The following is a 14,907-nucleotide window of genomic DNA, read 5'->3' as shown; positions in this document are numbered from 1 at the left end:
AGTTTTGCAACCGCTGGAGGTACCCATTGTAGTTGTAGGGAGTTGTAGTTTTGCAACAGCTGGAGGCGCCCTGGTTGGGAAACCCTTCCATACCTAGTTGATTCTACTCTATTAGTCGGCTCTGTTGACTTGCTGTGATTTACGGTGTCTTCGGTAGGATATCTCCGACAGTTTCTGACTTGGCGCAGGTAGCGCCTCCGAGAAACGATGGAGAAAAACGGTCAACCTGTAGTTTATAGAAGAAGGTACCTTTAATTCCCAGTGGCAGCTTTACGCTTGTTATCGAGTGATGTCATCACGTCGAAAAAGAATGAGGTCATGGCGGGAGCGCAAATTGGGTTTGTTTTGCTTTGCTTTTGGCCATTGTAGTTGTGGGAGTTGTAGTTTTACGACAGCTGGAGGCACCCATTGTAGTTGTAGGGAGTTGTGGGAGTTGTAGTTTTGCAACAGCTGGAGGCACCCATTGTAGTTGTAGGGAGTTGTAGTTTTGCAACAGCTGGAGGCACCCATTGTAGTTGTAGGGAGTTGTAGTTTTGCAACCGCTGGAGGCACCCATTGTAGTTGTAGGGAGTTGTAGTTTTGCAACAGCTGGAGGCGCCCTGGTTGGGAAACCCTTCCATACCTAGTTGATTCTGGTCTAATAGTCGGCTCTGTTGACTTGCTGTGATTTATGGTGTCTTCGGAAGGATATCTCCGACAGTTTCTGACTTGGCGCAGGTAGAAAAACGGTCAACCTGTAGTTTATAGAAAAAGGTACCTTTCCTTCCCAGTGGCGGCTTTACGCTTCTTATCAAGTGATGTCATCACGTTGAAAAAGAATGAGGTAATGGCGGGAGCGCAAATTGGGTTTGTTTTGCTTTGCTTTTGTCCATTGTAGTTGTAGGGAGTTGTGGGAGTTGTAGTTTTGCAACAGCTGGAGGCACCCATTGTAGTTGTAGGGAGTTGTAGTTTTGCAACAGCTGGAGGCACCCATTGTAGTTGTAGGGAGTTGTGTGAGTTGTAGTCTTACAACAGCTGGAGGCACCCATTGTAGTTGTAGGGAGTTGTGGGAGTTGAAGTTTTGCAACAGCTGGAGGCACCCATTGTAGTTGTAGGAAGTTGTAGTTTTGCAACAGCTGGAGGCACCCATTGTAGTTGTATGGAGTTGTAGTTTTGCAACTGCTGAAGGCACCCTGGTTGGGAAACACTTCCATACCTCGTTGCTTTTACTCTATTAGTCGGCTCTGTTGACCTGCTGTGATTTATGGTGTCTTCGGAAGGATATCTCCGACTGCTGCGGGCAGTTTCTGACTTGGCGCAGGGTTGGCTAGATAGCGCTTCCGAGAAACGATGGAGAAAAACGGTCAACCTGTAGTTTATAGAAGAAGGTACCTTTCCTTCCCAGTGGCAGCTTTATGCTGATGTCATCACGTCGAAAAAGAATGAGGTCATCGTGAGAGCGCAAATTGGGTTTGTTTTGCTTTGCTTTTGGCCATAAGAAATTATGTGATGTGGGATTTGTGTGTTGTTGTTGTTGTTGTTTTTATTTTTTTGGCATGGCCAGCTCTACCCTAAAGCACCGTTCCTTAACCTGCAGCTCTCCAACTGTTGAAAAACTACAACTCCCAGCATGCCGAAACAGCCTTTTTTTGTTTTTTTTGTTATTTTACATGGCCAGCTTTACCTTAAAGGGGTACTCCGGTGGTAAACTTTTTTTTTTATTTTTTTAGGTCTTTTTAAGTCAACTGGTGCCAGAAAGTTAAACAGATTTGTAAATGACTTCAATTACTTTTTAGCAGCTGTATGCTACAGAGGAAATTCTGTTCTTTTTGAATTTCTTTTCTGTCTTGTCCACAGTGCTCTCTGCTGACACCTGATGACCATATCAGGAACTGTCCAGAGCAGCATAGGTTTGCTATGGGGATTTTCTCCTGCTCTGGACAGTTCCTGATACGGACAGAGGTGTCAGCAGAGAGCACTGTGGACAAGACAGAAAAGAAATTCAAAAAGAACAGAATTTCCTCTGTAGCATACAGCTGCTAAAAAGTACTGGAAGGGTAAAGATTTTTTAATAGAAGTCATTTACAAATCTGTTTAACTTTCTGGCACCAGTTGGTTTAAAAAAAAAGTTTTCCACGGGAGTACCCTTTTAAAGTGCCATTCCTGAACCTGCGGCTCTACAGCCAATGCAAAACTACAACTCCTAGCATGCCCGGACAGCCTTCGGCTGTCCGGGCATGCTGGAAGTTGTAGTTTTGCTTCAGCTGGAGAGCCACAGGTTGAAGAGCACTGCTCTAAAGCTGGGTTCTGATCTTTCACCTGGCAAAGCCGAATGACCCTCCGCTGCCGAGGGTTGACACGGATAAACAAGCAGCAGATGTCGGGCTCAAATCAGCTGTATCTACTCCACACCGGGCAGCTGTTAACTCTACATCTGTTTTAGAGCTCATAGCAGCTGATGGTGACGATTTGGCGTATACTGAATGCAGGCAGTGAACGGGGATTAGATGATCAACTAGTACGGACAATGATAGGCGAACCTTATAAGTTACCAGGACTACCGATAAACCGAGAACTGTAATGCATGGGGTGTGTGCACCTTTTTATAACATGTAATCAGACATGGGGCTCCAGTAATAAGAAGAAGGAACCGATTGTCCTCTGCTGTCCGGCCATGCTGGGAGTTGTAGTTTTGCAACAGCTGGAGGCACCCTGGTTGGGAAACACTGCATTAGATGGTCAGCTGGTCCCATGAAGTTGGCATGTTTGGACGGATCTTGCCATAGCTTAGTTTGCTTGTCTCTTTTTGGAGTTCCAATATATTTGGCAATGTTGCAGACTGAGTTAGTCCTACAACTGGTGTGTGAAGACCTAGGAGAACATAATGCAAGTGTATTTTTTTTTTTTTTTTACTTTAAAATTCTACCTAGAAATAAGTACAACTTGTCCTGACCCATTGTAGCTGGTCCTCTTAGCTGGTCCATTGTAGCTGGTCCTCTTAACTGGTCCATTGTAGCTGGTCCTCTTAGCTGGTCCATTGTAGCTGGTCCTCTTAGCTGGTCCATTGTAGCTGATCCTCTTAACTTGTCCATTGTAGCTGGTCCTCTTAACTGGTCCATTGTAGCTGATCCTCTTAACTGGTCCATTGTAGCTGATCCTCTTAACTGGTCCATTGTAGCTGGTCCTCTTAGCTGGTCCATTGTAGCTGGTCCATTGTAGCTGGTCCTCTTAACTGGTCCATTGTAGCTGGTCCTCTTAACTGGTCCATTGTAGCTGATCCTCTTAGCTGGTCCATTGTGGCTGGTCCTCTTAGCTGGTCCATTGTAGCTGGTCCTCTTAGCTGGTCCATTGTAGCTGGTCCTCTTAACTGGTCCATTGTAGCTGATCCTCTTAGCTGGTCCATTGTGGCTAGTCCTCTTAGCTGGTCCATTGTAGCTGGTCCTCTTAGCTGGTCCATTGTAGCAGGTCCTCTTAGCTGGTCCATTGTAGCTGGTCCTCTTAACTGGTCCATTGTAGCTGGTCCTCTTAACTGGTCCATTGTAGCTGGTCCTCTTAACTGGTCCATTGTAGCTGATCCTCTTAGCTGGTCCATTGTGGCTGGTCCTCTTAGCTGGTCCATTGTAGCTGGTCCCCTTAACTGGTCCATTGTAGCTGATCCTCTTAGCTGGTCCATTGTAGCTGGTCCTCTTAACTGGTCCATTGTAGCTGATCCTCTTAACTGGTCCATTGTAGCTGGTCCTCTTAGCTGGTCCATTGTAGCTGGTCCATTGTAGCTGGTCCTCTTAACTGGTCCATTGTAGCTGGTCCTCTTAACTGGTCCATTGTAGCTGATCCTCTTAGCTGGTCCATTGTGGCTGGTCCTCTTAGCTGGTCCATTGTAGCTGGTCCTCTTAGCTGGTCCATTGTAGCTGGTCCTCTTAACTGGTCCATTGTAGCTGATCCTCTTAGCTGGTCCATTGTGGCTGGTCCTCTTAGCTGGTCCATTGTAGCTGGTCCTCTTAGCTGGTCCATTGTAGCAGGTCCTCTTAGCTGGTCCATTGTAGCTGGTCCTCTTAACTGGTCCATTGTAGCTGGTCCTCTTAACTGGTCCATTGTAGCTGGTCCTCTTAACTGGTCCATTGTAGCTGATCCTCTTAGCTGGTCCATTGTGGCTGGTCCTCTTAGCTGGTCCATTGTAGCTGGTCCCCTTAACTGGTCCATTGTAGCTGATCCTCTTAGCTGGTCCATTGTAGCTGGTCTACTGTAACTGGTCCTCTAGCTGGTCCATTGTAACTGGTCATCTTAGCTGGTATATTGCAGCTGGTCAATTATAGCTGGTTTTCTTAACTGTTCCTTTGTAGCTGTTCTCTTAGCTGGTCCTCTTAGCTGGTATATTGTACCTTATCCTCTTAGCTGGTCCATTGTAACGGGCCCTATCAGCTTGTCCTCAACTGGTCCATTGTAGCTGATCCTCAACTGGTCCATTGTAACTGGTCATCTTAGCTTGTTCATTGTAACTGGTCCATTGTAACTGGTCCTCTTAGCGTGTTCATTGTAACTGGTCCTCTTAGCGTGTTCATTGTAACTGGTCCTCTTAGCTTGTTCATTGTAACTGGTCCATTGTAACTGGTCCATTGTAACTGGTCCTCTTAGCGTGTTCATTGTAACTGGTCCTCTTAGCTTGTTCATTGTAACTGGTCCTTTTAGCATGTTCAATGTAACTGGTCCTCTTAGCTTGTTCAATGTAACTGGTCATCTTAGCTGGTATATTGTAGCTGGTCCATTGTAGCTGGTCCTCCTAACTGGTCCATTGAAGCTGGTCCTACTAACATGTTAAACGTTTTGTTAGGGTGCGTCCTCACATGGCGTATACGCAGCGTATTTCACGCTGCGCAAAATTTACAGCAGCAGCAGGAAATACGCTGCGTATTCCTTGCTCACTATACACACAGGGCTTTCCGGCGGCAGCCCTCTGTGTGCAGTGAGTTTTGGAGGCGGGGCCGTGTGCCGGTGTGTCTGTGACGCGTGGCTCCGCCTCCAAAACTCACTACTTGCATAGGGCTGCCCCCGGAAAGCCCTGTGTGTATAGTGACCAAGGAATATGCAGCGTATTTCCCGCTGCTGCCGTAAATTTTGCGCAGCGTGAAATACGCTGCATATACGCCTTGTGGGAACGCACCCTTAAGCATAGCAAATCATAGACTTCTACTTTTTTAATGACTAAGCTGTTAATTAACTTTATATCGAATCTGCCTCAAGGTGGAGCTGTTGGAGCCCAACACGATTGCAGAAGCTGTATTATTTACCATGTTAGAGATGGTTAGATGACAGATGGTTCTTATTTGGTTGTGTTTACAAAAAAAAAAATACCAACTGTTTTCCTATGGATTAATATAATCAAACATGGCGGTAGATAGTCAACAGAGGACAATGTTATTCAGTCCTGCATTCAGTGCAAATTAGGCTTTAAATTGGCTGTAAAAAAATGTAGTATATGAACTCTTGAACTCTTATAGTGAGATGATTGTTTAAATCAACTGGTGCCAGAAAGTTATACAGATTTGTAAATTACTTCTATTTAAAAATCTTAATCCATCCAGTACTTATCAGCTGCTGTATAATACAGAAAAAGTTCTTTTCTTTTTGAATTTCTTTTCTGTCTGTCCACAGTGCTCTCTGCTGACACCTCTGTCCATGTCTGGAACTGTCCAGAGCAAGATCAAATCCCCTTAGCAAACCTATCCTGCTCTGGACAGTTCCTAACATGGACAGAGGTGGCAGCAGAGAGCACTGTGGACAGACAGAAAAGAAATTAGAAAAGAACTTCCTCTGTATTATACAGCATCTGAAGGATTTAGTACTGGAAGGATTAAGATTTTTTAAGTAATTTGCAAATCTGTTTAACTTTCTGGCACCAGTTGAAAAATGTAGAGTACCCCTTTTAGAGTATGAAGCTGGGGAGTAAAGACTTTATCCTAAATACCAATGACGCATTTCAGGGTTATCAGAGTGCCAATCTGAGGAAGGGGTGATAACCCCGAAACGCGTCATTGGTATACAGAATAAAGCCTATTCATCTATATACCTCTATGCTTCATGTCAATTCCTTGGGAACTCCGACCACCTGTCATTTTTCACTCCTAATATCCATTTCTACTAGAAAGAAGATGTTTTAAAAGTTTTTCTTGTTGAATTATGTTTTCCCTCTTTATTGAGACTCTGAAAGCGTACTTTTTATTTTTTCTGAAAATAACTTATTTTTTTGGCGAATAAAAACACAAATAGCAGAGGAGACTTAGGGGCATCTTGAGCACCGGGGTCTTATCTCCTGTTTTTGGTAGTGATCAGCTGCTCCCACAAGCGTGTTCTCCTCTCAGTTTCCAAACATGACTCAGCAGCGCCCGGCTGACATGTTAACTCCCACAATGCCCTCCCACCATATGGAGACAACTACTTTCACAACATTGTGGCGGCGTGCAGGGAGGTAACCAAAAAATAAAAAAAACATTTGGGAGGGAAAAAAAAGATCAACACAATGAAACTAGGAAGTAGTCACCATAACAAATACAAGTTACAGGAAGACATGTAGAAGAAATTAGACAGTGTTTCCCAATTAGGGTGCCTCCAGCTGTTGCAAAACTACAACTCCCAGCATGCCCAGACAGCTGAAGTGACAAAAAACAAACAAAAAAACATTGGTTGGGGATCAGCATGATGAAATTAGAAAGTAGTCGCCATAACAAATACAGGTTACAGGGAGACATGTAGAAGAAATTAGTTCTTTAAAGCAGTGTTTGGCAACCAGGGTGCCTCCAGCTGTTGCATACTACAACTCCCAGCTTACTGGGACAGCCGAAGTAAGCAAGAAAAAAACATTTGGGTGGGAGATCAGCACAGTGAAACTAGGAAGTAGTCACCATAACAAATACAGGTTACAGGAACACGTGTAGAAGAAATATGTTCTTTAAAGCTGTGTTTCCCAACCAGAGTGCCTCCAGCTGTTGCAGAATTACAACTCCCAGCATGCGGGGACAGTCGAAGTAACTACGGCTGTCTGGGCATGCCGGGAGTTGTAGTTTGGCAACAGCTAGAGGCACCCTAGTTGGGGGACACTGCATTTTCCACCGGAGTACCCCTTTAAAGACTATGGGGCCAAGAAGCTTCAAGTCTTTACTTCCGTTCCTGTTATTGTAGTCTTCTAATCTACTTGTGAATCCAGAAAGGTCATCTTATGAGGTGTTCTGGAGCCACTGTTATGGCTACCACTTACCACTGATCATTAGTATCCCAGAAAATGCTTCCCAGAAAATACCGGGCCGGTCCCTTATCCACTACTGGAGCTCTCTGCTGTGCTTTCGCATGTTTCCATTTAAAGGGGTTATCCAGGAAAAAACTATATATATATATATATATATCAACTGGCTTCAGAAAGTTAAATAGATTTGTAAATTACTTCTATTAAAAAATCTTAATCCTTTCAGTACTTATGAGCTTCTGAAGTTGAGTTGTTCTTTTCTGTCTAATTGCTCTCTGATGACACGTGTCTCGAGAACCGCCCCGTTTAGAAAAAAATCCCCATAGCAAACTTCTTCTAAACTGGGCGGTTCCCGAGACAGGTGTCATCAGAGAGCACTTAGACAGAAAAGAACAACTCAACTTCAGAAGCTCTAAAGTACTGAAAGGATTAAGATTTTTTTAATAGAAGTCATTTACAAATCTGTTTAACTTTCTGGAGCCAGTTGATATATAAAAAAAAGTTTTTTTCCTGGATAACCCCTTTAAGCTGTTTTTTAACCCCTTCCAGACCAGGCTGGCTCTCCCCCATCTTCCTTACCGGAAACATTGTGGTGCGGCTATAGTGTTAGACTGGAGGACCTTTGGTCCCTCCCAGAGGAAATGGTTCTGTGGGTACATCCTTCAGCATACCTACCTTTATTCCTATGATAAAATTTGATTATAAAGGACTAATATCCCACCGATATCATGTTTCGGTGGTACATCGTCAGTATACGATGGGATGTATATTGTATATAGTCTGTGAAACATATACAGTGATCCCTCAACTTACAATGGCCTCAACATACAATAGATTCAACATACAATGGTCTTTTCTGGACCATTGTAAGTTGAAACCAGACTCAACATACAAAGTACAGACAGTCCAGATCTGTGAAAGGTGTCAATGGCTGGAAGAACCGACCAATCAGAATGGGCATTCACTGGTAAAACACCTGTATTACTGAAGTGTATGCACTGACTGGTGTCTGGTAGCGCCCCCTACAGTACAGGAAGGTATTACATGTTCTGTACCCTTTACCTGTATTACTGAAGTGTATGCACTGACTGGTGTCTGGTAGCGCCCCCTACAGTACAGGAAGGTATTACATGTTCTGTACCCTTTACCTGTATTACTGAAGTGTATGCACTGACTGGTGTCTGGTAGCGCCCCCTACAGTACAGGAAGGTATTACATGTTTTGTACACTTTACCTGTACCAGGGTTACCTGCTCCTTTGGACACCAGGTGAGGGCGACTCCATGTTACTTTTTTAGGACACTGTGTACTGTATAGGACCCCGAAGAAGCTCCTGTCCTCTACGTAGACCAGTGTTTCCCAAGCAGAGTGCCCCCAGCTGTTGCAAAACTACAACTCCCAGCATGCCCGGACAGCCTTTGGCTGTCCGGGCATGCTGGGAGTTGTAGTTTTGCAACAGCTGTAGGCTCCCTGCTTGGGAAACACTGACATAGACAGTGATTACAGCTCCCAGCAGATCTTTCATACTTTTATATGTAAGGATTTGCTTTATCTGTATTATTATCTACTTATTTTTCTTTAATCCTCACTTTTTCCTATTTTTGGATGACATTTTGGTGCCTTTAGAACCAATTACCAGGTTTCCATAGAGTTCTCCTCTCAACATACAATGGTTTCAACATACAATGATTGTCCTGGAACCGATTAATATTGTAACTTGAGGGACCACTGTACCTAAAAACGGGTCTAGAACTTTGTTTGTGTGTGTTGTATTCTGAGCACCAGAGGCAGTACAAGCTGTTTTGGCGCCCAATACAAACCTGGGATCGACAGACTCCATATAAGTGCCAGCAATGGTGCATTGTTAAAAATGATAGTTACGGTGCCCCCATAATAAAACTCCATACCAAAGTATCTCTGTACTAATACCATAGTTCCACCAATAATGCTCCCCAAAATAGGTTTCAGCAACAGTGCCCCTTGTCAGTGCCTGATGGGTACTTACCCCATAGTACCTTAAGTGCAGCCCCTTGCCCCAACACACTTTCGGGGTACTTCAATGCTAACCCCAGTGCTGCAAGAGTACCAGTCATAAAAACATATTACAAGAGCCAATCAATGCCGTGCGCTATTAACCACGGGTCCCGTGTTGTTAGAGGCCGGGCCCAACCCGCTATAACGCGGGGCCACGCCGTGGCCCCACGTTATAGATCGGGAGCGGACACATGACGTTCCAGTACATCATGTGTCCTTAAGGGGTTAAAGGGGTTATCCAGGAAAAAAAACTTTTATATATATATATATATATATATCAACTGGCTCCAGAAAGTAAAACAGATTTGTAAATTACTTCTATAAAAAAAATCTTAATCCTTTCAGTACTTATGAGCTGCTGAAGTTAAGTTGTTCTTTTCTGTCTAAGTGCTCTCTGATGGCACCTGTCTCGGGAACTGTCCAGAGTAGAAGCAAATCCCCATAGCAAACCTCTTCTACTCTGTGCAGTTCCCGAGACAAGCAGAGATGTCAGCAGAGAGCACTGTTGCCAGACAGAAAAGAACAACTCAACTTCAGCAGCTGATAATTATTGGAAGGGTTAAGATTTTTTAATAGAAGTAATTTACAAATCTGTTTAACTTTCCGGAGCCAGTTGATAGATATATATATATATATATATATATATATATATATATATATATATATATATATATATATATATAAATATCCCTTTAACTTTCCATCGCACAATGAGTAAGCTTATTTACATAGGACTGGAAAACCCCTGCTGTGCTTTTTCTCAGATAAACCAGCCATAATGACAGGGAGGCCTGAGGCTAAGTTCAGGTTCCAGCCCCTTATCTATTCAGTGACGGACGTTCGAGTCAATAAACTTCTATAAATAAATAGACTGTTCGTATCTGTTTTCTTCTTTATTGCTAAATAGTCATTGTCAGGTAAAGAACATTGGGAATGTGTCATAGGGTCTGCAATGTACTATTGTTTTGTTTTTAATCCCTTCAATTCCCACGTCAGCTACAAAGTCATTTTACATTGTACAGTGATCCCTCAACTTACAATGGACTCAACATACAATAGTTTCAACATACAATGGTCTTTTCTGGACCATCGTAAGTTGAAACCAGACTCAACATACAATACTACGGACAATCCAGATCTGTGCAACGTGTCATTGGCCGGAAGAACCGACCAATCAAAATGGGCATTCACTGGTAAAACCCCTGTATTACTGAAGCGTATGCACTGACTGGTGTCTGGTAGCGCCCCCTACAGTACAGGGAGGTATTACATGTTCTGTACACTTTACCTGTATTACTGAAGCGTATGCACTGACTGGTGTCTGGTAGCGCCCCCTACAGTACAGGGAGGTATTACATGTTCTGTACACTTTACCTGTATTACTGAAGCGTATGCACTGACTGGTGTCTGGTAGCGCCCCCTACAGTACAGAGTGGTATTACATGTTCTGTACACTTTACCTGTACCAGGGTTAGCTGCTCCTTTGGACACCAGGTGAGGGCGACTCCATTACTATTTTTTACTTACAGGACCCTGAAGAAGCTCCTGTCCTCTACATAGACCAGTGTTTCCCAAGCAGGGTGCCCCCAGCGGTTGCAAAACTACCACTCCCAGCATGCCCGGACAGCCTTTGGCTGTCCGGGCATGCTGGGAGTTGTAGTTTTGCAACAGCTGGAGGCTCCCTGCTTGGGAAACACTGACATAGACAGTGATTACAGCTCCCAGCAGATCTTTCTTACTTTTATATGTAAGGATTTGCTTTATCTATATTAGTTATCTACTTATTTTTCTTTAATCCTCACTTTTTTTTCTTATTTTTGGATGACATTTTGGGGCTTCAGAACCAATTACCAGGTTTCCATAGAGTTCTGGTCTCAACATACAATGGTTTCAACATACAATGGTCGTCCCAGAACCAATTAATATTGTAACTTGAGGGACCACTGTATATTACATTAGGGCACAGTGTGTGCCCAGAGTGTGCCCTGAGTGTGCCATAAAACTAAGTGATAGACAAGGAAACAAAACAGAATGAAAGTGCTATGTAACAGTGTACACAGTTTGTAATGTAGATACCATAGAGCAACAAAGGAGAAGGATTTAGATGCTGAGCCTTGGCCTATATAACAGTGTCCTTGCTATGTTACTGTAAGACTCAGTAGGCAGGACACACATGGAGGTACTGGATCCGCTCGACCTGTGTAAAGAACCGTTGGTTGTCACCAGAGCCCGCCGCAAAGCGGGATGGTGTTGCTGCGACAGACGGCACCCAGGTCGCTACCCCTGGCACGACTCGACCACACAGGCGGCTGAGGTGATGCGAGGCACAGGAGGGATTCGGCAAGACGTGGTCCGGATAGCAGGAGGTCAATTGGAGAAGGGTCAGGACACGAGCAGAGGGTCTGAACACGGCAGAGCAAACACAGAATAAGCGTTCTCTAACGCATAAGGCTAATAAAGATCCGGCAGGGGTATGTGGGAGGTGCAGGTACTTATTAAAAAAAAGGTGCAGGTGTAAAACATAATTACGGGCGCACTGGCCCTTTAAATCTGAGAGCTCCAGCATGCGCGCACTAGGAGGCGGGGGCACGCGCGCCGACGCTGAGGGAGGATGGAGAGGGCAGAAGTGAAAGGAGGTGAGTGAGGGGCTGGGCATGTCCCGCAATGCGAATCCCAGCTCCGCCGGCTGGGGAGGCGAGAGAAGGGGAGCGCTGTCTGGCCAGAGCAGTCCATATAATTTGGATTTGCCCCATACGTGCTTGGCTGAGCTTGCAAGTCAATTCGAGTCAATGGGATCCATCAGGACCCAATGGCAACTCTGTGGAGTCATCATTTTTGGGGCCGTTCGGAGCAACAACAAAAAAGCCAAACAGCCCCTTAAAGTCTCGTGCTAGAAAACGTATCCCCTATCTGAAAGAGTAGATCGCAGGGAGTCTGAGCGCTCGACCCCCCCCCCCGCGCGATCTCCTGTATGAAGCCCCTTTAGCACAGGAACGCGTCACGACACCTGCCCGAAGCGAAGGCCGCCAAGTACCCTCCATATAGTTCTATGGGAAAGCCGTTCGGCAATCTTCAGTTCTCCCATAGAACTATGTGGAGGGGGCGTGGCGGCCTCCGCTTCGGGCAGGTGTCGTGACGCGCTCCTGTGCTAAAGCACAGGGGCTCCATACAGGAGATTGCAGGGGGCCCCAGCGCTCGGATCCCCCGCGATCTAAAACTTATCCCCTATCCTTTGCATAGGGGATAATTTCTCAAACATGAGACTTATGCTTTAAAGGGGTACTCCACTGCTCCAGCGTTCAGAACATTTTGTGACGTCATGCCCACGCCCCTCGTGATGTCATGCCACGCCCGCTCAATGCAAGTCCCATGGACTTGTATTGAGTGAGGGGGCGTGGAGATGAAGTCACGACCCCTGAACCCAGCGTTTGGAACAAAATGTTCCAAACTCTGGGGCAGTGGAGTACCCCTTTAATGGGACAGAGCACAACGGCAATGTGATCTTAGCCTAAGCCACTTCCAGACTCTTAATGATGGAGAGAAAAAGAAAGTAATTTGTCTGCCTCCTAATCGATAGTCACCCTAACCAACACTGGGAGCAGGAGCCCAATGACGTATTGGTATGACAACAGGGTAGATATAAAATTGACTTTAATGCACAATGGACAAAGCTGTTGGTTATGCACATTAGATAATGTTGGCCATCAGTTGTCTTTCCCAACCCCCCATGTATGCACTGGCCTATTTCCAGAGAACATGGTACATGTTGGACCAGTCACTGCCAATTATCTGCAGTCGGGGGTAAGTGGTTAGGCCACCATACACACTAGGGGCCATTCACACCATGGTGCCCACGAGGAGGATGGGTGGAGCAGCTCAGAGTAGTAGTCCATCAGGCAAAGTCTATTGTGTTGTCACGCGTTGTTTCATGGCTTGCTACCTATGAAGGCCCCCTGTGAGTTTATACAACCTTTGTAAATGGGGAGGGGGGGGAGGAGCACAATTGGGTGCTGTGTCTGGGGGGGGTGCACCCATGATGGTGTTGGCACTTCTTTGAGTGGCACTACTGGTGGGATGCTGAGAAGTGTGTCACATGTCATTACATACTCTGTATTCCGTGTATAGTGAGGACACACAACATGTCACTGTTCAATGCTGAATGTGTCTGACATTAATCTGTTATTTTTAGGTGTTTTAATGATGACTTTTGCACAGTTTTGTACTGTTCATACGTGATTGTGTTGTTTTACGCTGTTTCATGGCAGTGGGTGAGGTAGAACATTTACTTACACTGTTCCATAGCTTAAAGGGGTATTTCAGCGCTTAGACATCTTATCCCCTATCCAAAGAATAGGGGATAAGATGCCTGATCGCGGGGGTCCCGCCGCTGGGGACCCCGGTGATCTTGCACGCCGCACCCCGTTAAAATCAGTCCCCAGAGCGTGTTTGCTCCGGGCCTGATTACTGTCGATCACGGGGCCGGAGCGTTGTGACGTCAAGGCTCCGCCCCGTGTGACATAATGCTCCACCCCCTCAATGCAAGCATATGGGAGGGAGCATGACGCGAACACGCTCCGGGGACTGATTTTAACGGGGTTCAGCGTACAAGATCACGGGGGTCCCCAGCGGCGGGACCCCCGCAATCAGGCATCTTATCCCCTATCCTTTGGATAGGGGAAAAGATGTCTAAGCGCCGGAGAACCCCTTTAAAGAGGTACTCTGCTGGGAAAAAAACTTTTAGGGTACATTCACACGAGCGAACTCACAGCGTATTTTACGCTGCAGATCCGCGGCTGAATGATCCCTGCATGGTGGCTTTACATGTGCCAGTCCGGAGCAGCATAGGTTTGCAATGGGGATTTTCTCCTGCTCTGGACAGTTCCTGGCACGGACAGAGGTGTCAGCAGAGAGCACTGTGGTCAGACAGAAAAGAAATTCAAAAAGAAAAGAATTTCCTCTGTAGCATACAGCTGCTAAAAAGTACTGGAAGGGTAAAGATTTTTTTAATAGAAGTCATTTACAAATCTGTTTAACTTTCTGGCACCAGTTGATTAAAAAAATGTATATATTTTCCACCGGAGTACCCCTTTAACTGGATAAGTGCCAAGATGACTGCTCACTATTCTAGAGTACTTTCCTTCCCATAGTGCACATCAAAGAAGCTAAAGCAGTTTGTGATCTAGATGTCACTTCCTCTTGTGCCTGATATATGTATATGCAAAGGGACGGTCATGTGAGGAGACACACAGACCCGCAGCCTGACAAGAATCAGTGCCTGCGCTTTACAATCCTGCTGGAATTACTAGGTATGCGGGGGAAATATATGAACACACCAAAAAATGTCACCGGTCTGTGTTGGGGTATGGCAGTGTTTCCCAACCAGGGTGCCTCCAGCTGCTGCAAAACTACAACTCCCAGCATGCCCGGACAGCCTTCGGCTGTCCGGGCATGCTGAGAGTTGTAGTTTTGCAACAGCTGGAGGCACACTGGTTGGGAAACAGTGGGGTACAGATTTTATTACAGTTGTATGCATTGTAGATAGTAATATTATAGGGAGGATGTTGTGGTCTCTGTATAAGTGATAATGCTTCCTTATGCCCTGTAGGCTTGTGGGTTATAAGCAAAGGAAGTCTAAGTTACATACTTAAAGGGGTTCTCCGG

The 14,907-nt window shown here is 45.3% G+C and overlaps 1 protein-coding gene across 6 annotated transcripts in view; it reads left to right on the top strand.

Moving 5' to 3' along the window:
• BMF (Bcl2 modifying factor) overlaps window positions 1-14,907 on the top strand; it is a 72,422-nt gene that overhangs the window by 18,780 nt on the left and 38,735 nt on the right. The window contains exon 1 of one of the 6 annotated variants that reach the window (XM_056545008.1): window positions 14,430-14,552. The exons of the other annotated variants lie outside the window; for them this stretch is intronic. The gene's annotated coding sequence lies outside the window, so the exon portion shown is untranslated. Of the gene's footprint in view, window positions 1-14,429; window positions 14,553-14,907 lie in introns of those variants that run through there. 6 annotated transcript variants of the gene reach the window in all.

This window comes from Hyla sarda, chromosome 11 (genome assembly GCF_029499605.1).
Source record: "Hyla sarda isolate aHylSar1 chromosome 11, aHylSar1.hap1, whole genome shotgun sequence".
Lineage (NCBI taxonomy): Eukaryota > Metazoa > Chordata > Amphibia > Anura > Hylidae > Hyla > Hyla sarda.
This window is presented reverse-complemented; position numbering and strand designations above follow the sequence as displayed.